Raw genomic sequence first — 8,659 nt, forward strand, 5'->3', positions numbered from 1 at the left:
GGTAGAGAAGGGGGGGGAGGGGGTTAAAGGGAGGGTAAGGAGGGGAGAGGTGAGGGCCTTCGGTTCCCCGCCCCGTCCATCGTGAGGTACCATAGCCATGGCGTCCAAGTGCGGGTGCATTTCTCTTGTCTGTCATGTAGTGCTGCCGTGAGTGATTCCAAGTGGTATATCTCCCCCACCCTGTCCATCCACTGCCGGAGTGTGGGCGCATCCTTTTGTTTCCACCTAGTTGGGATTATTGTAATGGCTGCTGTCGGTCGTTGTTTTATTAGGGATTTTTTGTATGCTGAGATGGACATGTCTGTGTGATGTAGGAGCATGGTGAGGGGATGGAGCGGCAGGGCAATGTCTGTTATGAGTCGGATGGACTCTCTAATCATTGTCCAGAAGGGGGCAATGCCGGGGCAGCTCCACCAGATGTGGATAAAGGAGCCGTCAGGGGCTCCGCATCTCCAGCATTCGTCTGGCATCTCTGGGTCTATACGGTGCAGAACATCTGGGGTCCTATACCAGTGTGTGAGAATCTTAAAGCTTGTCTCCTGGAATTTGGAGCTGATGGAGCATTTATGCGTCAATATAAATATCTTATCCCATTCCTGGTCTGTGAGCATGGTCCCTGACTCTTTCTCCCATCTAGTTACGTATCTGGGGTGTGTCTGGTGTTCACTGTTAAGGAGGGTTGCGTATAGCATGGAGACTCCCCTTTCCAGGTGAGATCGGGTTGTGCATAGGGTTTCAAACTGTGTGGGGGGTCTGTGAAGGCCCTGTTTGTTTGGGAAGGTCGCATAGTATGCCCGTATTTGAAAATAGTGGAGGAGATCTAGGCCTGTGGGCGTCTTATCTCCCAGGATATCCGTCAAGGATTTGAGTCGGTTACCTTGCAGTAGCTGTTGGAAGCTGAGCCAGTCTGTGTCAGTATATGAGTGTAGGTCTGCGGGCGTGAGTCCCCCCCCAACCCTTGGGTTGTGTGTGATGGGTGTGAGGGGGCCGTCTGTGGTGGTGAGTTGGTGTGAGTAACGTAGTGAGCACCAGACCCGGAGCGGGTTGTCCCGATCCCAGCGTGAGGGAGCTGAGCCAGAGGTGGGAGGGGAGCGTGCCGCCAGCTTGCACTTGTTCCATGGGGACCCATAGCTTTGCTGTGGGACGTGCATGCCAATCTATCACCCTGAGTAAATGTGTTGCGTGGTAATATCCCTGGAAGGACGGAAGACCCGCGCCCCCACGGGATTTAGGTCGCTCTAGCAGCGTCTTGCTTACTCTGCTCACTTTCCTGCTCCATACGAATTGTCGTATCGCCGCGTTTAGTGTTTGGAAGAACGTTCTGGGTATAGTAATGGGGATCATTTGGAATAGGAACAGAAGGCGCGGGAGCACATTCATCTTTACGGCATTAATCCGGCCGAACCAGGAGACGTAGAGGCCCTTCCATCGCCGTAGGTCCGACTGTAAGACTGAGAGTATGGTGAGGAAGTTCAACTGATATAGGAGTGTCAGGTCGTTGGGCAGCCAGACGCCGAGATATTTTATTTTGGAGTCGCACCATGAGAAGTGGAACTGCGAACGTAGATGTGTGATTCTCTCTGTTGTGAGCGAGATCGGCAGGGCTTCTGACTTGCTCATATTCAGCTTAAGGTTGGAGACGTCGCCATAGCTCCTGAAGGCTCGGAGGAGGTTGGGGAATGAGATTGTGGGGTTGTCCAGGAAAAATAGCATGTCGTCCGCGTATGCGGCTACTTTATGTACCGTGTGGTCAAGCCTGTACCCCGTGATACCCCCGTCTCGTCTGACCGCCTCCAGGAAGGGTTCCAGGGTGAGGGCAAACAGGAGGGGGGTAATCATTCATTCTTATCTTTAGTGGTCTTGTGGTCCTTCCCACATATTGTAGCCCACCTTTAATAGACATAACGTGACATATGTTACACATAATAAAGAAATTGATCCTATACTCTTTATTGTTAGTTTTGGAGGATAATGTATCTTCTTGGTGTTGACTGGTGTTACCTGGCAAGCCTTACAGTGTCCACAATGAAAGAAACCTTTAATGTATTTACCTGTAAGACCCGTGTACCCTAAATTGTCTTTTAAAATGCAGCTTTTCGTTAAAACTTGTTTCAGATTGCTAGCTCCTCTGAATACCATTTCTTTTTTATTTTTATCCAGTATAGACATCTATTTCTTTATTTTGTTTGAGGATGTGCCAGTGTTTGTTTACATTTTTTTGAGATCATAACTATGTGAATTAAAAAAATAAAACTAATATGATCAGCTACTAAAAGATGTTGCTTTTCTTTATATTTTGATAGCTCTTCTCGTTTTTGATTAGCTTCTTTTTTTGAAAAAATGTTTTTACTGAGTTTATTTTCCGTTTATCGCCTTTGTTAAATTAAAACATTGGGCATGAAAAGAATATTTTTCAATACATCTCCACATTTCTCTAGATGACAGTTCTGCTTGCCCTCCTTGAGGACCTCACTTGAAGATTTTGCCCTGGTTGAAAGGCTTTCCTACATTTTTGAATTCTCCCTCCAATGAGAAATATTCTTTCACAAGAGTCTTGCACTCCTCACTATCGGAATCCAGTTTCCTCCAGTTGTACGATTCATAGTCAATTTGCCAGTCCTCGCTCAGTGTAAATGCAAGGTCATGACCTCGGAATACCCACACTCGGGAGCTAGTACTGTCATTGTTGGTGCCAAAGAGAATGACACTGGCAAAGGCAGTTTTACGTAGCTTGTCCAGTGGCTGGAACATACCTGTAATGAAATTGCAGCTCATGAATGCCTGAGTCAGTTCATCAGGGAAGCGATACTCAGAGTACCAGATTGACCATCCTTCTTTGTCAAAATGTTCCCAGAAATAAGGAAGAGCCACAGTCAGGGTGTCTACATTAGAATATTTCCTCTTGAATTCATCCATAACAAAAAGGCTCTTAGGGAGGTGGGCATATGGGTCCTTTGATTTGGGCTCTGCTGCCAAAGCCTGGTCTGCCTCATTCATCTCCTCCTCAGGAGCTGGAGCAGGAGGCTGCTTCTCTTCTTCCTTTTCTTTCTTTGGCTCCTTTGGTGGTTTCTCCTTCTTGGGGGTCTCTTTCTTCGGCTGAAGCTCTGAAAAGTTCTTAGCATCAAACTGAGCCATTTTGTCACAGAGCTTCACCTCTCCAAGAATGGCACAGACCTGTGGTTGATTTACACAAGTTACAAACCATTGTGTGACATTGCCAAATGGTTGGCGGAAGGACGGATCCAAAACCTGTTTGTAAAGCCACAGGAGTGAGCACACTACATTAATGTCAGCCAAAGTGATTCTCTCGCAACCAGGAAGGTTAGTGTCTGCAGATGGGAATCTAGTGCAGCCAGCACTTGCTTCATCTCCTCCTTGGCCTGTTCTGTTGCCTACTTTTTGTATTACATAATGCCCAGTGGGAACACCCAGGCACTAGCTGGTGGGACAATGTGGCTTTCAGTGAAGCTGACCCACTGAATGATATGAGCCTGGTGTACACGGGATGTTCCACGGAGTTCATCGTTACCCACATAGTGAGCGATAGCACTGCTTTCAAACAGACAGAAGCTGTCAATGTCCTCAAACGCTGGGACCTTGCCAAGTGGGAATTTCTTAAGGAATTCTGGTGTCTTATTTGTTACGCCAAATTGAAATTCTGGAGGCGAGGAAGCGACCTTGATGGGAAGCCCTGAATACTGGGCAGCGATGAGGGGTTTGTATGCCCTCCAGTTATCAGGGTATGTGTACAAAGTCCCGCCGGCCATCTTCATGCGAGGAGAAAAGGAGGAGCCGTCGAGCTAGCTGTCAACGTAACGAGGCATCAACCACCGATTAGCTTCTTTTTATGAAATTGTTTTTCCACATTTTCCTTTTTACACCCCTTTTGATAAAATTGCTTCTTAAAAAATTGAGATTGTTCTACAAACATGTACAAATATAACAATTCCACCTGTGACCCCAGTTAATTGTAAAAAAATATAAATCAACGTAACTTATAGGTACACAGCCTCCCAAGGTTATCTCCTAGGTGGTAACCGACCAACAAAGATATATACAACACAGAAAATGTAAGGATCCCGCTGATGTACCTAAAAACAAGGATATAACAGTGCAATATTGTCTGTAACAAAGAAACAGATTTTTCAATTGCACTCACAAATTTGAGATGATTAAAACGACCTAGGGGTGCCACCCTCGATATCAATTTGGGGCTGAAACTCCTCCTTTGTGCTTGCCACAGAATGGACTGACAGATTTTTCAACAACTCAATCCAGAAGTATCTTCCAAACGGATATTTATTGGCATATAAATTTAAAAGAGGTTCTCGTCTGAGAACTTCATCAGGGCTCAATATAGTTAAAAACAATCACAATTATAAAATAACCCTCACAGCCAAATCTCATTACCCCCATATATCTTTAAATAGGGATAACCCCTAAGAAGTTCTTAGTGGTGTGGTGGACGTCTTCTCCTTTCGCCTCCAGATAGGTTGATGGCTCTCTTACAGCAACAGTCTCCGATCGCCATCAGTTGTGTCCTCCGACATTGTTTAGAATGGTACTGCCATGTTTCGTGACTCACTTCTATGTGTTCCCTTCTCGATCTCAGCCAAATGGAGGAAAGCAAAGTCACGATCTTCCCCTGGTGTTCCCAAGTAGAGACAAAACCCCCATTAGCCTAAACATAAATAGTGTTAATCTCATATCCTTATAACTTGAATACATATCTAATAATTTGTAACTACTGAACAGAATAAAATAGTGAAATCATAAATGTATAAATAACAATATACATATATAAAATAATAGATCAGGGTGGACATTGCTTACCTAGATTTCAGTAAGGCTTTTGACACTGTTGCACATAGAAGGCTTATCAATAAACTGCAATCTTTAAGTTTGGATTCCAATATTGTTGAATGGGTAAGGCAGTGGCTGAGTAACAGGCAACAGAGGGATGTAGTCAATGGAGTATATTCAAAGCATGGGCTTGTCACCAGTGGGGTACCTCAGGGATCTGTACTTTGACCCATTCTCTTTAAAAATGTTATTAGTCATATTACAGAAGGTCTTGATTGTAAGGTATGTCTTTTTGCTGTTGATACTAAGATATGTAACAGGGTTGATGTTCCAGGAGGAATAAGCCAAATGGCAAATGATTTAAGTGAACTAGAAAAATGGTCAGAGTTGTGGCAACTGACATTTAATGTAGATAAGTACAAGATAATGCATCTTGGACGTAAAAACCCAGATCAGAGTACAGAATATTTGATAGAGTCCTAATCTCAACAGGAAAGGGATTTAGGGGTGATTATTTCTGATGACTTAAAGGTCGGCAGGCAATGTAATAGAACAACAGGAAATGCTAGCAGAATGCTTGGTTGTATAGAGAATGGTATTAGCAATAGGAAGAGGGAAGTGTTAATGCCATTGTACAGAACACTGGAGAGACCTCACTTGGAGTGTTGTACGCAGTACTGGAGACCGTATCTCCAGAAGGATATGGATATGTGTTTGAGGAATTGTATTACGCCCCCGATTGCAAAACATAGCAATTATTGGCTAAGCCATCGAAGAAGGAGGGACTAACTTCCCTTTAAAACTGGACCAACTAAAGATTGGTCTTTCACATTTTACTATACACAATTTCTCTTCTATATACTTTTTACGCATTTTCTCCTCTGGTTCTCAAATACTTCTAATAAAGTTACATACAAAGAATTTCAATTAGAGGTAATCTCAGTGGGAAAGACTCTTAAAACCGACACAACTGAGACTGAAAAGATTGTACCGTAACTGAACTAACAAAGGCGGTGGTTTTACCCAAATTTACAGAAGAACATGCCTTACATTTATTGCATCCCCTAGAGTCCTTTATTTCTGTTGTCTTGTAATTTCTTTTATTGGCATAACTAGGTTCCAACAGATTTTTTACGTTTGTATTTTTCTTGTATATAAGTTTGTCATTTTGGTAACAATTCTCCAAAAATGGGATCCTCTAAAAGAACAGTTACGTTCCTTTTAACCAGGGTTGATGGTGGCAACTATTTTTTTATGGACGTAACTGTTCCCATCTGTACATGTTAAAAAACATTTAGTTTTGAGCTGACCTTCACAGAAAAGAGTGATGTCCAAAAAATGAATTTCCCTTTGGTTGAATTATATTCATTTTGGTTTAAATATAGTTAACACAAGACTGAAACGATGAACTTGAACCCCTTCACACATGATAATGTCATCTATGTATCTCTTCCATAGGACCAGGCTCTCCCTCCAGTCATGCCCCGACCACACAAAGATCCTCCTATCTCCTCATGTAGGTGTTGGCATAACTGGGGCGAACCAGGCACCCGTGGTGTTACCCATGATCTGTAAATAAAAAGACCCCTCAAAGAAAAAATTATTATGTTCTAAAATAAACCTAATTCCTGTTGCAATAAAAAAAAATGTAAGCCCTGGGAAATCCCCTTATCTTTATTCATAAAAAAATAAAATAAAAAAATAATTGCCTCTTACTTAATTCAGGTCTAATATTGTCCGTGGGTACTTGCGTCAGCTTGCACAGCTAATCGCTATGACCTGGGCTTGGAATCGCTTTATCCACATGCAAAAAACATGACATACTACCCTGATCTCCCCAGGATATCCTATCTAACTAAAAACTGCTAGCGATTATCCTATGAGCGATCACATTATAGCAGAACTTAGATAGTTACAGCAAAGAACGAGACAAGCAAACTTCTTCTTGATGTAAGCAGGAGCAACTGACTTTATGTTTCACTTTACATCAGGATATACAAACTGCACCATTATATCTACACTTCACTTCCCCCATCTGCAAGTCTTCCTTGACAACAACAGTATATCTAGATCGACCAGGCAGATATCTCAGCCTGACAGACTGTAACACAATCTGTTTTTGGTCCCAGCTGGAGGGGGGAGGCTCTGCCTCTTGTTCCATGTGACATATTAAAGTCACACAGATACCTATGTACTATAATTATCCTTATGTGCATTATATACTATATATATACACAATGCAATATATGAATGTACAATACATATAGGCTATACACAATATTCAATATTTGATATTTACATATATATGCTACATGGAATATATGCAATCTATACACAGCAGACATATGCACGCTATAATCCGCTATATAAATAAATGATATATAATTTGTGGTTGGGGACAGAATAAAGATAAGAATAAAATTAGGAAGTGAGTTAGTAGAAGGGTGCAAGTCGGTTATGATGTGCAGAAATCGATTGGCAGTTAGACCCATAAGAAAGAGGGCAAAAAGAATATATATGCACAAAAAAAGTATTTAAACATATTACAATGCAATAGTATTAAAGGCGTGTCCTGAGATAGAGGAAGTGTTAATCCCTAACCTATCAGAATACTAACGCAAAGGATAAATTTAGGTTTGGAGAGAGGAGACACGTGCAAAAATTTGTCTGCAAGGGACTTGGCGAGATCACTTAGTATTTTTACTGAACACCATTTAAATCCGGATGCATGTTAATGAACGATTGCCGCTATATCCATACTATATGCTGGTTTGCTAATCGCATCCTTGTTATGTTTTTTGTTTCTGTAACAAACTGTTTTGTCGGTGTGTTTCCACCGAATACATACAATATTTTTAAGACTCAAAAATAAAGGTTTAAAAAAAAAAAAAATGGATGTATAAAATTGAATTTCAACCTAAGGACCTGTTTGACTAGTCTTTGTTTGTATGAGATATAGAATGTAGTGATTATTAGTCTTTACTAAATCTTGTTTTTTAAGGCATTTACTAGAATCTGAATACTTAGCAACTGTGAATTCCTGTGAACCATAAGCCAAGTAAGTAGCTGCATAAATGAGAACGTTAAGATGTTGTTTGAAGGGGGTGGGGTCCAGTAAGTCTGAGATTGCTAGGAACTTGAAATCAATATGTAACGTTTTGGGGTTTGAGTGAAGTTAAGCTTCTGAATTTTTTTCAAGTACACTCTTAATAGGATAAGAGGATAGGAAAGGTTTAGTATTGGGAAAGGAGCTGAGCATGTGAAGTTTAATTCCGGTGAGATATAATTTGATAGTATTATGAGAAAGTTTAAGTGTGAAATGACAAAAAGTAGTCAACGCAACCAGGGTCTTGAACAAGAACATATTTGTTATCTGGAAATCAGAAATGGACTCTATCATAAGATCTTTTTGTATTCTCTGAAAGTCCTGCTTGTGCTAGCAATTTTCTGTGTGACAGCAGTAGTGTCAGTCCATGATTGGATCTCGGAACTCTGGGGGTTCTGTAGCTTGTCGGGTGATGCCGGGGGTGGGACTTCTGGCATGCGGGAGCAGACGTATGTAGCATTTCTCCATGGCAGAGGAGGCTGTGAGTTTACACAGAGTGTGTTCGAGCTGCTATGAGAGAGTTTTCCCACTATTGTGCAATTAGAAAAATAATTTACCATCAAGACTCATTGCTGAAGCTGTTGCCCTGGACGTGTAGCCACTGTATTGCCACTGTGTTGCCACTGTCAGACAGCAGTTTGTTGCCTGCTGATGAACTATCGGAGAGGATATTTGCAGGTGGAGACACTACTAGCCAGGGCTGCTGTCCAGACGGGAGACTGGTATTTGGCACTGCTTGTTGGAGCTGCT

General features: G+C 42.0%; 1 pseudogene; it reads right to left on the reverse strand.

Annotated features, from left to right (window-relative positions):
* Positions 1-2,377: 2,377 nt before the first annotated feature.
* Positions 2,378-3,823, reverse strand: LOC134601046 (elongation factor 1-gamma-A-like; annotated as a pseudogene).
* Between the last annotated feature and the right edge of the window lie 4,836 nt (positions 3,824-8,659).

The sequence above is a fragment of the Pelobates fuscus genome, chromosome 3 (genome assembly GCF_036172605.1).
Source record: "Pelobates fuscus isolate aPelFus1 chromosome 3, aPelFus1.pri, whole genome shotgun sequence".
Classification (NCBI taxonomy): Eukaryota; Metazoa; Chordata; class Amphibia; order Anura; family Pelobatidae; genus Pelobates; species Pelobates fuscus.